Here is a 9,101-nt window from a genome sequence, read left to right as displayed (position 1 = left end):
CAAAACCAAAAACTCCCTCAGAAACTAAAGTCGTTCCGCAATGTAGATTGACACTCTTTATGTGGGGGTCTAGTTGCGGTCAGAAGACTTTTCCGAGTCAGGGCTGCGTTGCCAGCGCCTTTCCCAAGAGTGGAGGCTGGCGGTGCAGGCGGTGCGGCTGCCAGCCTGAGATGGCTCCGGCTCTCGTTACCTGTGCGCCCTCGCGTTACGTGGTGCTCATAAATCCCGCGGCAGATTAACTGGGAAACCAAGAAAATGCCTCTATGCACCGAACCGTTGAATAAGAACCAAAATTCTCTCAAATAGTAGCAGTCTCACACCTTGCACTGGACGTGAAACACTATAGTAAGATCAAATGTCAAAGACCTAGGTTGTTTGTTTTGGTGCACTTCAGCTACCTTTTCCGTTTCCAGCAAAATGGAGAAGTACTACCCAAAAAAGAACAGACACACCCGTGGAAAAGACGTGTGTGTCTGTGTGTGTGTGTGTGTGTGAAGTGTGTGCAGCTACGGTGACAACTTTTAAACACGTTTTTTGCTTAAAAAAAAAAAAGATTCGGACAGGGTCTGGTACTGCTTTAGGTCGCAGGAAAGGGTCATTTTGGACAAGGAACCGTCTGAATTCCGAAAGCTATCCCTCAAGACTTTTCTAAACAGTGCGAGTTTCCTGGGAGTTTAATTTTGTGAGGATGCAAAGTATTGCTTTGTATTGGCCTGTTTCCCCATCAGATATCCATTTTTAAAACATCTACAGCATCTATTAAAAACATCTCCTTGGGCTCGGAATCTGCAGTTCGGCAGGAAAAATAAACTGTAGCGAAAACCCAGAGAATAAAGAGATGTAGAAAAAGGAAAGGTGTCCCTTTGCCAAGGCTTTTGATACTTTATTCCCCAGAGGCCAAGTGAAGGTGGGGGGGTTCCTTCGCATTTTATTATTATTTTTATTATTTATTCATTTAAATGTTCAGTCCTTGACAAGCCATTTTCCTGCCGCGGGGTTTTGCTGGAGAATGGACGTGAAGGCAGTGGAAGGAGTCAGCGAAAGGTGGGGTGCGCAGAAAAAACACGATTCACTTCGCAGGGGGCTGACCCGCAGCGTTCTGCTCTACTGGCCAGCAGGGGGCGCTCTGACGTTAGCTCTGGACTAGACAGCAGAGCCACTCTGTGCTTGCAAGACAGGCTTGGCAGTTTCACGCAGCTGCAAAAGGAAAGGGAGGGAGGATTGTAGCTCCTAAATCCTCAACAGCTATTCCACTTGGATTATTTACCCTCGGTTCGAAATGCGTCTACGTCTCACTTTACCTACCCATCCCGCTTATAGTGCATCCCGTTCCCCATTCACCTCTTTCTTTTCATCGGCATCTACGCATCACATACATCATCTCTCTCTCTAGCCTTGAAATATACATTAATGCAACTTATTAAATGCGACGATGAATAGTCAACATTTTTTTCGCCTGTTAGTTCCGCTGATCCAAGCAGGATTTATTTGCAGATCTCACGTCCAGGAGCCATAATGCATGATTTTTTTTTTTTTTCCTTAAATAAAATTGGTCAAATGTTGACAACCTTTAAGCCAATCTAACACTCAAGATTAGTGATGGGAAACTAATGAGAAAATATCAGATCGCCCAGCCTGAGGGCTGCCAATTAAATCTTCGCTGATTGAAAAATAAAAGCGGACTTGGGGTGTGAGCCCAGCTCAACTTCAACTATTAATTTAACATGTTGCCGGGTTTATGCCTTCTCTTCTCTAAACAGCTTCCCGTAATACAGCTTTCTCCTCTTCATCCCTCAACTTAAAAGCCAAATGTTATTTCTTAGAATATTTCAAGAGGTCCAAATCTGGATGATCATTTCTTACACGGTAAATATTAGGCCTTTAAGCAATATGATTCAACTAATTAGAAAATTTACATCATTAAGTCTCAGGGAGAGAAAAAAAAAAGAGAAACAAATCTGCCAGTCATTTTAAAGGAGACAGGCACTATTGAAGTGTGAAGAAATCGGCTCTAATTCAAAAAGGCAATCGGGCAGAAAAAGCCCTCAACATTACCCTGCTAGTTATTAATCAGAAAGGGCTTTCTCCTCCCCACACCTCCTCCCCTCTGAGCACTGAGTTTAAGTTCGTTTTTTTGCCAGTGGCCCATGTCATATTTATATTGAGGTTTTGTCTGCTAAAGGATTAAAATTTGAAAATGTTTCAATAAGAGGAAAACAGGATCCTCAAAGGGAAAAATATCCACAGAATCACCTCTCTTCCAGACAAGTAAAATTGTAATAAACAGTTCTCACGCCCCTCTTATTTTTTTTTTTTTTTAATTCTTTCGTCTTTCTTCCCATTAAGTTCCTATTTTGAAACCTGCTTGGTGAGAACTAGATAAAGTCTTTGTGTTCTGCTCCCCTCCCCCTCCTTTCTTGCATCTCCTCCCTCCTCCAAAGCGAGAAACTTAGTCTGAAAGCAGAAAAGTACAAATACATTAACAAAGCCCCACTCACTTGATAAAAAGGCCATGGTCTAGGCTTACATGTCAGGAATCCAAGGGAAGGGGGCTCCGTTGGTGGGTCTACAGACAGAAGGTGATGAACTAGAAATTTCCCCCACCTATGTGTACTATTCAATGTAGTGTGTGGTTAGAGAAAAAGGAAGACAGGTGGGTGAGAATTATTTTAAAGTGTATTGTGGTGTTGTGTGGCTTTTTCTTTCTTCTCCTCTTTTCTATTCAGCTTAAAACAGCAGCCTCATTATATCTAGGTGCCCCTTCCCATCATACTCTTACTTAAGCCCTTGGTACACCACACACATCGTCTTTTCCCTAGTCTTCTCATTCCCAGCAAATTAACAGAAGAAGGAACTGCAAAAGGAACTTTGTGAGTAGTTCCATTTGGAAACCCAGGCCCTTCCTGGCATCTCTGAGGGTTTGTTCTTAAACGGATATTGGCCTCAAAAAAAAAATGTAATAGCAAGCCTCAGATATTCAATCTCCCTTCATTATTATTTCTTTTTAAATTATAAAGAGGTCCCAAAGGCTCATTTTTCTGCCTTGTCCTATTCTTCTCTCATTATGTTCCCTCCTGGCCTCATTTTCTTCTCCCCCTCTCTGCCTTACTTTCTGCAAGTTTCACTTCCTTGCTTCCCATCAAGTCACTGGGCCTTAGAATTCTCAAGTCTTTGGGCTTCTGCTGACCTTGAACAGCTCCGAGCATCAGTTCAATGCCATATTCCTCCTTACCAGATTTCAGCTTTGCAGAAGAGAGCAGTAGCAGACCTGGGCTATTAACACACCACAGTTAATTCTCTGCGGGAACTTTTACTAGGTGGGACTTGTGAAAGGAGAAAACGTCTGTGAACAGGGCATGCTCCTGAGGGTGGCGAATGATTTCTGGTATAGAAGCCAGAACACATAAAATATGGCCAAATTGGTGAAAGAGCCAGTTCCGAGTTAGCGTTTGGTTAAAAAAGGAGAAGGAAGAGAACGGGGGGGGGGGGGGACCCTGGGAAGGGTTTAGAATGCTCCCCAAATGCAACTCCTTTTCTGACCATTAAAGAGCAGATGTGAGTCGAACGTGCTCCCCTTTGAGAAAGATTAGAGTAAAATGGACACCTCTGTCACTTTCAGGAGGCAGGACACAGAGAGGTGAAAATATACAAGACAATGGCCTCTGGTGCTGGTGGGCTTCCTTGGCGGGCTCTGCACCTTTTGCCCCGTCCCTCTCAGAACGCATCTTACCTTTGTTGCTTCAATTTGATATGAAACTATGGGATGTTCCTGGGCTAGGTTCCCCGAGAGGAAAAAGACCACGAGAATCATCCCGTCTCCCGCATCTACTCCGAAGTCAAGAAGCATTACAATAAAATTTACAGCGCCTTTAACAACTAGCAAGTAAAGCATTAAAATTCGCTTTAATTGAGAAAATATTGATTTTTTAGTCTAGAAAAAGCGAAATCGTAATTTAGCTTCAAACTTTCATGCTAGAATATAGCGTATTATGTCGCCGTATAATGGATCCACCCTTTCTGCCCATGCAACATCACATCTTTAATTGCTCTACTTTATGAAGTGATAAAGACAAAAGATAACCCGACTTAGGCAAATGCTTTTTAAAAAGAGGACCTAGAGGAATTTCTTTTACCAGATAATTGTAGAAAGAATTATCTCCTTTTTTGAAGCAGAAAAAAAAAAAAAAAAAATGCCCAAAGGGGAGGAAAGAAATAAAAAGAAAAACCACAGACTAGTCTGAAAGCAACTCACATTAGCAAATCCGTTGATAGTCTCTACCAAAGGAGGGATGAGGCCAACATTTAGAGAAAATACATTCACGAACAGAATTGCATCCTCCTTTAAACGAAACAAACCTGGATCTATTTTCTTACTTTACTCCTCCGTCCTTTTTTGGGGGGGTGGCGGGGAGGGGGTGTCAGAGGGGGCAGAATCCATTGGTGGACAGGGAAGGGAAAGAAAATCAGGCTTTCTATGTTATTTCTGTATCGGTTTTTGGTATTATAGAGGAGTAAAGAAGTTTTTGTGTGGTGGTTTTTCATTGATCAGTCACTCTGAGCTAATGTAATTATCCTCATCAATAGGAGGCTGCAGAGAGAATCATTATGTGGGTGACATTGATAAATGATCGCCCAGGAACGGCCCTCTCGCGGGCAACCCCCACGTCTGACCCTCCCACACACACAATGTAGTCATAGAAACACCTAGAGAACCTCGAGCCCCGCCGCGGAAGAGGCAGGAGAGGGAAGAAAAGCCTCGGGCGGCCGAGGTGGGGGTGGGGGCGAAAGGGGACGGCCAGCCCCAGATCCAAACCAGTTCCAACGACAAAAACAGCCAGCGGCGGGGGGCGAGGGGAGAGGGACGGTCTCCCCACCCGGCGGCCAACCCTCCCGCGCACAGTTGCTCACAACAAAGTGAAAATCCGCCCTCCAGACGGACCCCATTCCTCCACACCTTTTCCCATGTGTGACCTCACTACCAACAACATCTGATGTTCGCCGAGACACGCATTCAAAGGGGTCTCTCCAAAGGAGTTAAATAATTAGGTCACGAAACTTGTAGGCATCTAATTCTCACGCGAGTTTATCCCGCTCCCCAAACCCCAAACAAACAACAAACCAACCGAACCCATCGGAAAGAACACAAAGGCAGCATCTGGGCGACACCCCCCTTCCTACAGTCCCCCCAGTTATTTACTGGGTGACCCGGTCCTTTCTCTTCACCTCCTCACCCAGCGCCTCTGATTATGAGATAATGGATTTTGCGATTGTTCTTGTCAGGGGAAAAAAATCTCCACCGAACCCCGCGTTTTCATCTTTTCGACTGTTTTATTTAAGCCAATGGGAAGGTATTGAGAGCAGTAATTGATTCATAATGATCCATAAATCGATGTCGGAAAGCGGGGGGTGAGGGTGGAGGTGTGCTAAGAGTAAGGGGGGTGGCGATGCTGTTTATTTTATTTCTAAAGCTTCAACTAAAGTAGCTTTGACACTGTTGGGGCTGGGGGGGAGGAGCTGTTGGGCTCTGCCGGATCATCCATCATGCTTGTCACCCAGAGTCTGCCCGGAGGAGCCGTAGACGCAATCTCCCTTCTGTCTCTACACCGAAACTATTAATATTAAAACCTCCCTTCAAACACTGCCCCGACGGTCTCCATTCTCATCACAATCCGACCGGCCTCCCCCATCAGACCAGCATTTCCCCCGCGCGGCACCTTCTCCCGGCCCGGGCCCGGAGGGAGGGGGCCCGCCCTGGCGCGCGACGCCCAGAGTTGATGACTGCAGCTGTAACTGGGATACGGGCCCTGCCGCTGCCCCCATAGTTTGCAATACGTTGGTCTAACTCTAACACACGCCTCAGGAAGGCCAGGTGAGGGCCAGGGTAGCCGTCTGCACGCCCCGCTGCCACCGCGGCCCAAACCTCTGTCCTGCCTCCTCCCAGGCTCCAGGACGCGCGTCCGCACCAAGCCCGCTGGGTGGGCGGCGGGGGCTGCGGCCGGCGAAGCTGGGGCCACTCCGCGCATCCAGACACCCGGACACCGGACTTTCTAACTGAGTGGCAACTTGTAGCGGAGGTCCAGGCTCCTTATCAAATTGCTGGCGTGCTAGACTAATGGAGAACTTGTGGAGGATCCCTGTCCAGTCCCTTTGAAGGAAGGTCCCTCGTTTGACAGCTGCTAGAGATATTAGCCACATTTCCCTTCCCAAATCTGCTCCGGGTTAACAGGCCCGCGGGGGCGGGAGGGGGTGAGGAGGCAGGAGGATCCCGGTGGACTCTAACGAGGGTGAGAGCTGGGGGCGTGAGGGGTGCTGACCTAGGGGGTGGGAGAGAGGAGGGGTGGACGGAAGACACAGACTTTCCTGGTCTTTTCTCTCTTTTTCGTTTAAAATGTGGCTTCTTGCTCAATTCCCAACCCTTAACAGATGGCGACTGCAGTTCTCTCAGAATTTCTTAAAGAAAGGGAAACCTTTGGAATTTATTTCTGCTTTTGCTTTTTCATATAAATAAAAAAGTGTTTTTATATTACTCTTGTTTTGGAGAACATAAGCAATTTTATTCAGACTGCAGTATTTCCTTTAACACTATATGGTTGTCAAAACACCATTCCCAGTTTCTTTGCTTTTGACAGCTGAGTCTTTCTTAAATATACCCAAATCGGAACTCTTTACACTAAATAGTAAACCCGAGATAGGAGCAAGTGCCTTCCGGGGTGGTGTAAAAAAAGCATTATAAAAATTAGACAAATCTATCACTTCTCTGTCTTATCATAGGGTTGGGGGTGGGGGAGAGCAAGGTAATGCAAACAAATATTACAATTATCATTCATCTCCAAATATTTAAGAAGGTTAAAGTTAACATGATAGGACGTGGGTTTGACGAATAAACTAAGCATGAGATGACTTTATTCATTAAAACCAAGGATTGAGCGCTCTGGTCTCTAAACTTTGAGATAACTTAATAATTTCAGAAAACACATCCTAAACATGAGCCAATTACCAAGTAAACCCTTCAGCATTTACTGAGTGGAAAGAAAAAAAAGTTTTTTCCTCACCTGATGTGAGAGTTGATTTATGGGGAATTTTCAGAGTTTACACAAAAGCATTTAAAGTAAAAGTAGGCAAATATTTAAAATTTACAAAAAGACTTCATGTAAAATAGAATAGCAAAAATGAGAGGGAAGCTATGTCTCTTTTCCAAGTGGCACAGAATTTCTCTATTTAGTTTGTGTCAGAAGCATTATTTCTATGTTTAAACAGCAACACACCACTGAAACTGATAAATGTATGTGTAAAAATTCTACCTAACTAAATATGATACAAAACAATAAAAGTTTATTTCCTTGGTCATTTATATAGAACTTCCATAAATGCTGTCTGAAATGGAAAGATGGAAGAGTCCCAAATAAATATAACTATGGATTTCTTCCAAGTTTAAGTTTGCAGAGATAGTGAATTATTTCCCTAGCCGGTTGACATCACATATCTAGCTAAAGTTTACGATATTATTCTTTCTAAACAAAGATTCAAAATTGAAGAGGTACAAAATTCCAGGATAGTATATTCATTTGAAAATTGAGGGGACATGCCTCACTCTTTTTGCACACTTTAGCAGACATTGTTTGCGCAGTCTCAATAAGCTAATGGTATAAATTTCCAGGAATGTTGCATAAACTTTTGAAAATGGCATTACACCGTCCATTTTGTTTTGTTTTCAGAGAAAAATTTAAGTTGAGTGATCAAATCATCACCCTAGCATCCCTGCACATGGAGGTGTCTGAAATAAAAATACACCGCAATATAATTTATAAAATATTAACGATTAATCTTTTAAAGTCAAAATTTCAAACTCCATAGAAGTTGTTTACTTAGCTATGAACACCCATATGTAAATTTTCATTTACATATCCAACAGTATTGTAGTAAGACAGGCAGAGGAAAAACACAGGCAGATAAATTACCTTTGAGCACAGACATTATTTCTTACGTTGTAAAATTAACCTGAAAAGTCCTTTATTCTGGCAGAGGATGACCATGGCTTATCTGAAAGTATATATTTTTTAACGTCATGCATCTAAAAAGGAGGTTGAGCATGTTCAAGGGGATCTTTCAACCTGGCTCATTATATACACAGAGTTTCGTACCTTTAGAAGTTTTCTGCTGGTGGAACTTATAGGCCAAATAGACATTCAAAGGCTACAGATGATTACCTTACAAATTATTGATAAGTTTAAAATATACTCAACTTGCTGGGGGGAAACATCATCACCTACTTTTAACACTGTAAAGAGTCGGCATTGTGCAGCCTGGTTCTCAAACCATTAAAAACGCAAAAGCCTAACAAAAAAATCAAAAATGAAATATTTATTACCGCATTTTGTGACTTAACACCTTTTTTTTTTTTTTTTAACATAACGTCACAGTCCTCTTACAAGTATTTTCATGTAAATTTGACAAAGCTTAAAGGTAACAGCATTTTCTTCTAGTGAGGAACACGTGCTGAGAAAAGAAGAATTCATGGACATACAATACCAATTCCACAGCAGATCTGATACTAGCAAAAACATTCTTTTTTTTCAATTGAGGTAAACACATAGAATATCTAACATGAAACAATTAATAGACCGAACTCTGTACGAAGTTTGTTACAGTATTCTCTTGCTCCTTTTTATCCCCCAAGCTTTGAGTTTCTGATAAAGTCCTAGTTATGGTTCAATGACCATTAATAACTTTTTTTGTGTTGAGGAAAGCTGCCCAACTTAAGATTGTTGTGTCCACAACCAAGGCTCAGAACTCCTGGAAGAAGCTCCTGCTCTGTCTTTAAATCTTCATTGGCAAGCTCTTTGAAGAAGAGTCCCCCAAAAATAATAATAAGAATTGGCTTATGAAGCACGAACTATAAAGATCTGTTTGAAACTAAAGGACACATTTATGGAGGAACAAAGGCCGGGCATGAAAACACATTCTTGAAGCTGGAGTTCGAGTGATGAGGTTCAGCCAAACGTTCATCATGATCTCCAGTGTGGTTCTTTTCTCATTGGCCCAACAGGTTTAAAATATATACCACAGTCTCTCCTGGATAGTGAATTCACTGATGAACCAAA

The 9,101-nt window shown here is 43.0% G+C and overlaps 1 protein-coding gene across 6 annotated transcripts in view; it reads right to left on the bottom strand.

The window, feature by feature from the left end:
* Nucleotides 1-6,532: 6,532 nt before the first annotated feature.
* Nucleotides 6,533-9,101, bottom strand: part of MEIS2 (Meis homeobox 2) — a 218,708-nt gene continuing 216,139 nt past the window's right edge. For 4 of the 6 annotated variants that reach the window (XM_023230268.3, XM_023230266.3, XM_023230269.3 and 1 more), the window contains one exon: nucleotides 6,533-9,101. This exon is cut by the window's right edge and continues 678 nt beyond it. The gene's annotated coding sequence lies outside the window, so the exon portion shown is untranslated. The other 2 variants (XM_023230271.2, XM_023230272.2) reach the window with 1 other exon arrangement.

The sequence above is a fragment of the Piliocolobus tephrosceles genome, chromosome 6, assembly GCF_002776525.5.
Source record: "Piliocolobus tephrosceles isolate RC106 chromosome 6, ASM277652v3, whole genome shotgun sequence".
Taxonomy (NCBI): domain Eukaryota; kingdom Metazoa; phylum Chordata; class Mammalia; order Primates; family Cercopithecidae; genus Piliocolobus; species Piliocolobus tephrosceles.
Note: the sequence above shows the minus strand (reverse complement) of the source record. Positions and strands in the feature narration are given on the sequence as shown.